This window comes from Papaver somniferum, chromosome 9 (assembly GCF_003573695.1).
Source record: "Papaver somniferum cultivar HN1 chromosome 9, ASM357369v1, whole genome shotgun sequence".
NCBI lineage: Eukaryota > Viridiplantae > Streptophyta > Magnoliopsida > Ranunculales > Papaveraceae > Papaver > Papaver somniferum.
The window spans coordinates 52,790,004-52,801,470 of record NC_039366.1 but is presented as its reverse complement, the minus strand read 5'-3'; the positions used below and the strand labels follow the sequence as shown (position 1 = coordinate 52,801,470).

Below are 11,467 nucleotides of genomic sequence, written 5' to 3'. Positions count from 1 at the left end.
CTCACATCTTTAAAAGATATCCTTATACTTCTAAACTTAGGGTTTGAAAAATATTTAATATATAGTCAAAACTATTGTATGGTACTAATAACATGTGTGTCATTTAAAAATTGGTAGGCCCACCTCTGTCCATATGGGACTAACAGTAATAGGAGGCCATATTTTGTGCGTCCGTTTCTATAGTATCCACTTTTATGGGTTTATTCAGACTTTTCATTAAAAATTTGTTTTAGATTTCTAGAAGTAAAGAAAAATCAAAAGTAAAATTTGAAGGTCATCAATCTTAATAATAAGTATCATATTCCAATCTCGAGTATTCCGTAGCGGGCCAGGAGACTAAATGGCGTGGCTCAAAAAATTTATTACTGCCACAGTGCCACGCGCTTCCGCTCTGCAAAGTTTGATGATCATACATTTTAAATAAAGTTTCAATTTCTAACTTTTCAATATTCTGGTTAAAATATTTGCATATGGGCCTTTTGGGCTTACACCATGGTATTAGTGCTCAACAAAGATCCTAGGGGTGTGTCTGCCACTTGGCTTTATCATCACTACTAGATAGCTATTCACTAATCCTTCGCCAAAAACTTCTCTATATAAAGAAGTGATTTGCATCAATCAATTCCAAGTTCAGAGATTTGATCTTTCCTCTTTCAACACTTATAGCGAGGTGAGCAATTATACCTGTCTTTTAACTTACTCGACCATTACACGTTTCTTTTTCGATCACATGTAATGTAATATACTTACTTTGGTAGTGATACAGCCGCATGGAAGGTGCAAAATTAGATGTATAATGTTTTTCCTTCTTCGTTTTCTTTTTTCTCGACATAATCTGATCTTCGCTAGCTAGGTCTATTTGTTGGAGATTACGATCTTCCTTTAGTTATATTTGTTTGATACGCAAATTTAAGTATATGCTTCATTGTACGCGTCTGATAATATATATACATATATATATATGCATGTGAATATATATCTCAGGTGCTAGCTACCTTGAAAGTACTTATCGATCTGACCTGCTAAGAACTGCAGAGAATGAAGTATGTGGTGGTGTTATTTACGGTGATGATGGTGATGGAGAATTCCTGCGTGGCTATCCGCAAGTTGGAAGAAGAAGCAGCTGACCTTGGCATAAATGGAAATGAAGTGGAGAAAATGCATGAAGCTGTGACGGGTGAATTATATGATCATCAAAAAGATAAACAGGAAGTAGTAACAACAACAACAGTGATTAATACTAGTGAAGAAGTGCAAGAGACGAAAAAGAACAAGGATGTAAAAGGTTATCAAGCAGGACAACACCATGGAATACCTAGACAATATTATAACGACTGGGGTAGCAGTGGAAATGATATCGGTGGTAGCGGGTAATTAATCCTTGCTTCTCAGTCGAGTTGCTGTTGCTTTATAAATATAGTGCGTAGCAGTATTGTCTAATGGTAAGTGCTAGTGTGTATGTTGTGCATCACCTTCCAAATAAAAAAAGTTGTGCACTTACGGTGCGTAATATTTCGGATATTGTAGCATCTATACATGTATGACCTAGTAGTTCTATCTACGTGTAAATTACGTCGTATATTAATTAATACCATGTTTGATTGGTGATGTCGTTTTTTCTAGTGTAATTTTATGTATCTATTTTCCTGTCAAAAAAGAAATTAAAATAACTGAGATCTTATATGTACACGAGTCAAGGTATGAATATGGTGACACGTGGACATAGTTCTTCTGTAGACGAAAAGATTGAAGTCATCCTAATGATAACGTCGATGATGCCCAAAGGTACAGGAAAAACGATATAAGGCCAAGTCTAGTGGAGGAGAAAAGGGGGTAGTTTAAGGGTTTCGCCATGTCATGTAGGAGGAAGATCTCAGCATAGTGGTGAGGGAGGGAGGGAGGGAGGGAAAGAAGACTTGGGCGAGGTTGATACTACTATATTATATTCATCTTATAAATTTTTGGAAGATATATTTATATATGGGAAAAAACGATTTGTTGGTTTTTTTAGGGAAGTGAAGAAACGACCGTGCGGATGGAGACCCTTCGACCGAGAAAACTGCTTAAACCTGCTTCTAACAGATGCACTGCACGTGAGTGCTTTGAGTTCGAGAGATCAATCTGTAGGATTCCGGCCTAAACCAAGACAATGACCGTTCGAGAGTCAATTTTGTCACAAAGAGGGAAGAGGGTCGATCTGTAGGAGGGAAGCTGAGAAGTGTGTGAGATCAATGATGATCAAGGATTGTGGATGTGTTTAAGGTTTCCGCAAAGTTTTTGTGAACTGTTGAATTCAAATAAGTTCTGGTTGATTGATTGAATTATTGAGAGTGATTGCTCGGATGAGAATTCTTCTTTAGACGATGATTCTTGGTTGTTCAATCGTAAATTCAGAAACTTATTTTATATTGCAAGAATAGTAGACACATTGATCCTAGTAAGTGTGACGGTTGCTCGAGCGAAAGAGTGAGGAAGTCGGAATCGTGGTTTAACCAGTTCCTTGTCGTGGGAGACTTGGTTGATTTTCCACCCACTACTTTGCCAACCTCCTCAACCGCTTGCACAACTTACTCACATTTCTCATCGTGGGTGAACACACGTGCCATAGGCCGCCAAACCAAAACCCTAGTAATTATCCTCCCATGTGACATGATTGATGTCTCATGATTGTGGAGTCTGCAAGGTAGACGTGTATTTAATTAGTCAGTTGTTGACTTGATTATACGATGACTCTAAGTTTTGCTGAGTCGAGCATGATTGATGAATGCTCTATGATACATAGATTGAACATGTCTGCTGGGACATATGTATGGTTCTCGAATGCATGTTGATAATTGAATAAACATGATGAATATTGACATCCTGAGTAAATATTGCTCGTCTGAGCGAATATTGCTCGATTAATGAAGTATCAAATGTTGATAATTGAATAATATTACTAGTCCCGTCTGAGCAAATATTGCTCATTTGATGGATTATTGAATATTGATAGTTGAATTAATATTAATAGTCTGAGCAGATATTGCTCGTCTAAGCAAATATTGCTCGTTTGAACAATTATTGGTAGCATGACCAAATAAAATATTAATTTAAAATATTGGCAGCTGGACCTAATATTATATAATTAATCAAGATGTTGATTGTTGGATCAACATAAAATTATTAGTGCTTGAACTTGCTCAGAATTATGATTGGCAGAGCATTCAGTTCAAAACCCTAATTTTGATTGATTGTTGATCAATTAATGATTTACTGAAAATCAATCACTGAGTGAGAGAGGGACCGTCTACATCAATTAAGTTTTTGGGGTATCTTGCCTCTTTTCTTATAACCTTTGTTGTAGTTCACGCTATTTATTAACACAATTTGGACTTACCAAAAAAAAAAAAAGAGCCGGCTACATGGATGATACCCGACCATGTAACACCCAGGTGCTCGAGTGAGCATGCACCAAAGTCCTTTGTAGAGCAGTAGGTGAAAGGATGATTAAGTGCTGGTTTAATCATTTATTAAAATAGTGTTCGTCTGAGCATTAGGCAATAAAACCTAATTATGGAAAGATGAAGGACCGACCAAGGGGTATGAAACCGGCCCTTGGTGGTCGATTGAACAAGTTCCAAATTGGTTGGAAAGAGTTTGAACCCAATATGAACTGTAGAAGATTAATTAGGTCAAAATCATTAATAGGAAGTGGGACCGGCTTCTGCAAGCCTAAGGGCCGACCTTGATCGGTCAAGGTGGCATGCCCGTGTCACCATATTTTCCGTGTCTCAATTCTGAGAATTTTGTTATTTTATGACGCGCGTTCGAGCAATATTTTGGATTTTCAGAAGAGTTTGATCTTGACTGAAATTCTCGATTTAGCTCGAATGAGCAAGTAGAACTTCGCTCGTGCGATCAATATTTTAACAATATTAAAATAATAATATTTTAACGTTTATCGTGAGAAACCTAGTCGGTCATGTGACCATTTAAATTTTTAGCTTTTGACGGTTTGAGCAATATTTCATGAGATGAAGGAAATAATAATAATAATAATAATAAAGGTATTATTATTATTGCGAGTGCTCCCTTAACTCCTCTTCTCAAGCCTGGAGGTGGGATACGGCCAATTGTTGTTGGTACAATTTGGCGAAGATTATGTTCGAAGCTAGCTGTTAAATCAGTTTGTAAGGATCTGTCTTTATATCTAGGGGATCATCAGTTCAGGGTTGGGGTTTCCTGTGGAGCATAAGGTATTCTTCACGCTGCTAACAGGCTTTTGGAGATGAAAGGTACACAAAATACTATGTCCATGCTTCTAATTGACTTCTCTAATGCTTTTAATATGGTTGATCGAACCAAGTTAATTCAGGAAGTTATACTTAGATACCCTAGTATCTCCAGATGGTTGGAGTTTTGTTATGCATCTCCAGCAAGACTTTATTATAATGAGGTTGTACTTTCATCTTCTTTTGGGGTCCAACAAGGGGATCAGTTGGGTCCTCTATTATTTTCCTTAGTTCTTCACCCTCTAGTGAACATGATTTCAGGACAGTGCAAACTGGATTTTCATGCATGGTACCTTGATGATGGTACCATTGCTGGTGATAGTATGGAAGTAGCTAAAGCGCTGTCGATAATTCAGGCTGAAGGCAGTAGTCGTGGGCTACATCTTAATGTTCGCAAGATAGAGTTATTTTGGCCCTTCATTGATCCTAGAAGTCAAGATGATGGAGTCTTTCCAGATAACATTAGTAGACCTACTCGTGGTTTTAAGCTGTTGGGAGGGCCGGTGAGTTGTAATCTGCAGTTTTGCAGTGACCTTGTGAAGTATAAAATTGATAAAACTTTACAGCTCATGGAGTCTGTAAAGCAATTACATGACCCGTAGAGTGAGTTATTACTATTACGTAGTTGCCCAGGTGTTTCAAAGCTGTATTTCAATCTGAGAACTACCCAACCTGAGGCTCTTCAACAAATTATTTCTTGTTATGATCGTCCCTTGATACAGTTTCTGCAGCATATTGTTACAGCAGATGGTGCAGGGTTTGGGATCCTTCAACAACGTATTGCTACGTTGCCAATGAAGGATGGGGGTTCGGGAGTTCACACGATGGAAGATACGAGTAAATATTGCTTTCTTGCTTCTTGTTATCAAACAAGAAACCTGCAGGAGATCATCCTTAATTTTCCACCGGAATCTGAGCCAAGCCTTTGCTTTCAGCGTGCCTTGTCACTGTTCATGCAGGTATGTGAGCTGTCTTCTTTCAATATCAACACTATTGCCACACGTCCTATGAAATCTTTGGAAATACAATATTTTGAGGTTGTTAAGAAAGATATGTTTTCCAAATTTGTTATGTCAGAACGTGATACTATACTTTGGCAAAGTAATAGGCTTGATCACGCTCAGGATTACCTCAAAGCTATACCAATATGTGGTCTTAATCAGACACTTGTACCTCGTCAATTCAGGGCAGTTGTTAGTTATATACTTGGAATACCTATGTTTAATGCTATTGATGTTTGTGCTTGTTGTAAGATGAAAATGGATATTTATGGTGATCATGCTCTTCATTGTGCAAGTGAGGTGGGCGCAAAGTTTAGACATGATTTTGTTAGGGATATTGTTTCGGATTCAACAAAAAACAACTAATTTATGGTTGCAATAGTGGCGCAAAGGGATATTGCAACCATAAATTAGTTGTTTTTTTGTTGCTAAGAGATTAAGATTCAATCTTCACTCCTGATTGACCGTGTTGGTAGTCTACTTTATATTTTAGTTGATTTTGATGGACTACAATGTGAAAATTTATTACATATTTATGTGACTTTGTAAAATACATTTACTCTTTTGTATCCCCTGTTCTCAAACAAGTTATATATCGATGCAGCTAAAAGGGTTCAAGTCTGTGACTCAATTCTAACTCAAGTGGCGGGTATATATGTTGAGATCTATGTACGGGGATAATTCTTCTTTTTCTCTTTTTTGTTTTCCTTTTTGTGATTTTATTTTCTTTGCTGCTAATGCAACGGTTGTGAGTAATCATAACCTATTACTTACATGTTGTGCAAGTGCTGCTTCTATATATTGGTTAACTGGATGGTTGTTTTGCAAATGCTTTTAACCGAGTATCCGTAACTATAAGGATAACCTCAGTTTTGTAAATGCATTGGGTGGGGCGAGGCGAAGCCGAGCCATACCAAATCAAACATGCATGGGTATGGGGCGAGGTGCAGCCGAGCCACACCTAATCAAAAATACATCGGACGGGGCGAGGCGAAGCCGACCATACCAAATCAAAAATGTATCGCAATGAGGTGGGGCAAAGCCCCGCAACACCAAATAAAAAATGCACGACGAGACGGGACGAGGCGCAGCCAAGCCACACCTAATCAAAAATGCATGGGGACGGACACCTAATCAAAAATACATCGGACGGGGCGAGGCGAATCCGACCACACCAAATCAAAAATGTATCGCGATGAGGTGGGGCGAAGCCCCGCAACTCCAAATTAAAAATGCACGACGGGACGGGGCGAGGCGCAGCCGAGCCACACCTAATAAAAAATACATTGGGACGAGGCGAGGCGAAGCCGACCACAACAAATCAAAAATGTATCGCGATGAGGTGGGGCGAAGCCCCGCAACTCCTAATCAAAAATGCACGACGAGACGGGGCGAGGCCACATCACACCAAATCCAAAATATGGTTTAAAGAAAGAAAAAAAAATCCCATTGCGTAACACGGGCACAAAATCTAGTAATAATAATAATAGTTGGGAGAATGGTAAGGACATTTGCTTCGACGTCACCGGCGTTTCACCATTTTCCAAAGGAGGGAACTGGGCCTTCACACCGGGGAATGCTATCTCAGCCGCAATCACACGCAAGCGCAACAAATATGCCGACCTATGTTCGACTCATGGTTACGGTTTTTGGGTTTTATCCTTAACGACATCGGGGGAGCTGAGTGAAGACAACATAATCCTTTTGAAAAGATTGAAAAACTGCATGGCAAGTCACGATGTCAACAATAACTTAGGCAGTTTCCTTTTCCTTAGGTTAGGCATCATTATTCAAAGAGGCATTGGGGCGCAACTTGTCGCGCGTCTCCCTGCCAAATCATTGTAAACTTCAGTATATTTCTTCTTGTTAATAAATGCCTTTGTGGCCCCTTTTCATAATAATAATAATAATAATAATAATAATAATAATAATAATAACAATAAGAAGAAGAAGAAGAAGAATTTTCTTGTTAATAATGACGCTAGTAGTGGTTATGGTAGTTTTGTTTTTCATAGAGTAGGCATTGCTATTCAAAGGGGGGTTGGTGCGCAGCTTGTTGCTAGGTTGCCAACCAATAGCTCTAGGAAAGAGAAGCTCCGGCGATTGTGTGGGGGATTTTCAGGCGACTGAAAACCAGAAATATCCCCTGCCTTTGTCCGTGATTTCAACGTACAATCTCCCTGTTTCCTCTGAGTTTATTGTTTGTTTGCATATAGGGATGCATGGCAGGTTTCTTCTAGGGTTTTTTTGTTCATACGCATCTTTCCCCTAGGATTTTCTATGCCCAAAACACGTTCTTCAGCCTCTTCAGTCCGTAAGAATGACAGCCCTGATTCCCAATCCTCCACGGCCTCATCTTCTTCAGTCCGTAGGAATGCATGGAAGGTTTCTTCACAGAGTGATAAGCTTCCTTGTCCTTTCGCAACTTTTGATGGATGTCAAGGAGGTCCTGTTGGTTTGGGTTACTCCAAGAGTGGATTATCAAGACATCTGAAAGACCACCACTTTCCAACAGATGATGCCAGATTGGTTTGCATTGAAAGGATTCGGACTAACGAGAGTTGCTTCACTGCATGGGAAAGCAACCTGTTGATGTTGGAATCTTGGTTATGCACCAAATGCATGACTACTCATACATGGAAAATGGCCTGCAAAAACAGGTTGCATGCTGCAGATGTCGTTCCAGGGCCGTTCAATAGAATTGGTGCAGATTTCCTGATTCATGGTGTTGCGAAACCTCAAACTGCTTCGCCTGGTGCAGTGGATAATGCTGGTGAAGGTGCTTCAGTGAGTGAAGAGCTTGCAGGTGATGAAGAGTTTGCTGGCCTTAATGTGGAGATACTAAACCTGATGCTGCAACGACAAATACATACAACTGTTAGTATTCCTCCACACTGCAGGTTACATTTTTCGCGTGCTCTCAAGTCTGCATTAGATTCTGTTCTTGTTAGTCCCATGAACATTGCGGCCTGGATACGACTGTTATTGCTTCCAATTTGTACACTAAACCTGTATGAACCTCAGAGCTCCAGTGAGGAACGCTCTGGTACGAGAAAGAAGTTGCAGACTGCTGCTGCTAACAAAGCTTTGTTGGTTTGGAGGGAACCTGCCGGCTGCATCAGTTTGGTATAACAATTGCTTGGCCTGACCAAAAGAGCTTCTACACAGCGTGCTCCTAGCAAAAAGAAGACGAAGCGACATCTAGAAGCCTGTCGAAAAAAGCTGAGTTATGGCCACTACACAACAACAATTCACATTCTTTCTTCTAGTGGCGTTGCTCAACCTACTGCAGACACTTTGTTCGAACTCCAGCAGAAACACCCATATGCTCCACCCCCTATTATACCCACTGAAGCTGTCTCAACACCTTCCCTGACTGTTGATTCCAAGGCTGTGCTTGCAGCCCTTAAGAGATTCCCCAAGGGGACATCATGTGGAAGAGACGGTCTACGTGCTCAGCATTTGTTGGACGCCATGAGTGGAGCTGGTGCTGCGATCTCTGATGATTTGCTGCTGTCGATTACTGGCGTTGTGAACTTATGGCTTGCAGGTAAATTCCCTCCTTCCCTTGGTATATTTGTAGCCAGTGCCCCCTTAACCCCACTACTTAAACCTGGTGGTGGTTTGAGACCAATTGCTGTAGGCACCATATGGCGCAGGCTGTGTTCTAAGTTAGCAGCTACTTCTGTTTGCAAAAACTTGAACAACTATCTTGGTAATCACCAATATGGAGTTGGCATCCCTTGCGGCGGAGAAAGTATTCTACATGCGGCGAATAGATTGCTTGAAATGCATGGATCTGATAACACCAAATCTATGTTATTGATAGATTTTTCAAACGCTTTCAACATGGTTGATCGATCTACTATTATCCGTGAGGTAAGAACACACTGCCCTATCATCTCTCGTTGGGTTGAATTCTGCTATATGCAACCCGCCAGGCTATATTATCAGGAACACTTACTCTCCTCGGCACAAGGGGTTCAGCAGGGTGACCCTCTTGGTCCCCTTCTTTTTGCTTTAGCTTTGCACCCTCTTATCGAGAAGATTGCATCCACTTGTATTTTGGATTTCCATGCCTGGTATTTAGACGATGGCACCATCGCAGGTGACACTTTGGAAGTGTCTAAGGCATTGAAGATTCTCCAAGAGGACGGTCCTGCCTACGAGTTACATTTGAATATTTCGAAGACTGAATTATTTTGGCCCTCTTATGACCATAGAAGGGATTCCGATACTTCCTTTCCTGCGAATATTGGTAAGCCAAAAGATGGTGTTAAATTGCTTGGTGGACCAGTCAGCCTAGATATGAACTTCTGTAGTAATGTGGTGTTGAACAGGATTGACAAAACCTCTCAGCTCATTGACAAGATTCAAGAGCTGCATGATCCTCAGTGTAAACTTTTGCTTTTGCGCAATTGTACTGGAGTTTCGAGGTTATATTTTGCCTTACGCACTACCTGCCCCAAGGCGATTCAGAATGTTGCCACGCGCTTTGATGATTATCTTATGCGATATCTTCGTCGTCTTATAGTCGGAGATGGGGCTGGTTTTGGCTTAGTCCAACAGCGACTAGCCACTCTCCCCATCAAAGATGGTGGTCTGGGTATTCTTACTATGACAGATATTATGCAGTACTGTTACCTTGCATCTCAGGCACATACCCAGCATTTGCAGAATTCTATTTTGAGGCTGCCTGCTACAACCGACTTATGCCTTGGTTTCCATACTACTTTACAGAGTTTCACACAAGCTTGTGAGATCCCCCTCTATGATTTCAACATTAATGATGCCGCCCCTCATTACATGAAGTCATTGGCTGCTATCTACTTTGGAGCTATCAGGGAAAAGGTACTTACTCGCTTTTCTTTTTCTACACGTGAAGCTACTGTTTGGCAATGTAATAGATGTGATCATGCTATGGATTTCCTTAAGGCAATACCTATTCCTGGGCTCAACCAGGCAGTTGGTTCCAGGCAGTTTAGCTCGGTCTTACAATATCGTTTAGCTATACCCCTTTTTGAGGAAGGTAATAAATGTACCTGTTGTGGCAAACTCATGGATATCTTTGGAGACCACGCTATCCATTGTGCTAGAGAGGTCGGGCTTAAATTCAGACATGATTTAGTAAAAGATATTCTGGCAAACATGTGTTACAGAGCTGGGGTTGTGGCTAGAAAAGAGGTTTCTTTGGGCGTCATCAATAATAAGGATTTTCGGCCAGCGTACATCATGGTTTATAATTGGATAGATGGCAAGGATGTTTGTTTCGATGTCACTAGGGTCTCTCCGTTTACCAGTGCTAAGTCACGCCACTTCGTACCAGGTCACGCCATTTCTGCAGCAATTACTCGCAAGAACACTAAATACTTAGATGTTTGCACTTCTCTCGGATATGGATTCGGTGTTTTGGCTTTCTCCACTTTTGGCGAGCTTAGTACGGATTTATTAACTTTCCTGAAGAGATTAAGGAATTGCATGGTAGGACATGATGCCAACTTTAAGATAGGCAATTCTCTTTTTCATAGGCTAGGAATTGTTATTCAGAAAGGTGTTGGTGCCCAATTTTTGCTAGGATACCCACCATCTCTTGTAATATTGATTTTGATTAATAAATGCCTTAGTGGCTCCCTTTTATAATAAAAAATAATAATAAAAAAAATCTAAAAAATAATAATAATAATAATAATAAAAAAAATCCTTCGTCTTCAAAAAAAATAAAATAATAATAATAATAATTATTATTATTATTATTATTATTATTATTATTATTATCTAGGAAAGAGAAGCTCCGGCGATTGTGGGGGGGATTTTCAGGCGACTGAAAACCAGAAATCACCCTGCCTTTGTCCGTGAATTCAACGCATACATCTCCTTGTTTCCTCTTTGTTTATTGCTTTATCGCATATAGGGATGAAAGACATAGTTCTACTAGGTTTTTTCTGTTTCTCAGCTTTCCCCTAGATTTTTCTATTCCCATAACACGTTCTTCAGCTTCATCAGGAATCCGTAGGAATGGCAGGCCTGATTCCCAACCCTCCATGGCCTCATCTTCGCAGAGTGATAAGCTTCTTTGTCCTTTCGCAACTTTTGATGGCTGTCAAGGAGGTCCTGGTGGTTTGGGTTACTCCAGGAGTGGTTTAACAAGACATCTGAAAGACCATCACTTTCCAACAGAGGATGCCAGATTGGTTT

At 40.2% G+C, this 11,467-nt stretch overlaps 1 long non-coding RNA gene across 1 annotated transcript; it reads left to right on the top strand.

Annotated features, from left to right (window-relative positions):
• The first annotated feature begins 511 nt into the window (after nucleotides 1–511).
• LOC113307549 lies at nucleotides 512–1,608 on the top strand. Its single transcript, XR_003339167.1, has 2 exons — nucleotides 512–670; nucleotides 1,036–1,608. It is a non-coding gene; the product is annotated as an uncharacterized LOC113307549 (long non-coding RNA).
• Nucleotides 1,609–11,467: the final 9,859 nt, after the last annotated feature.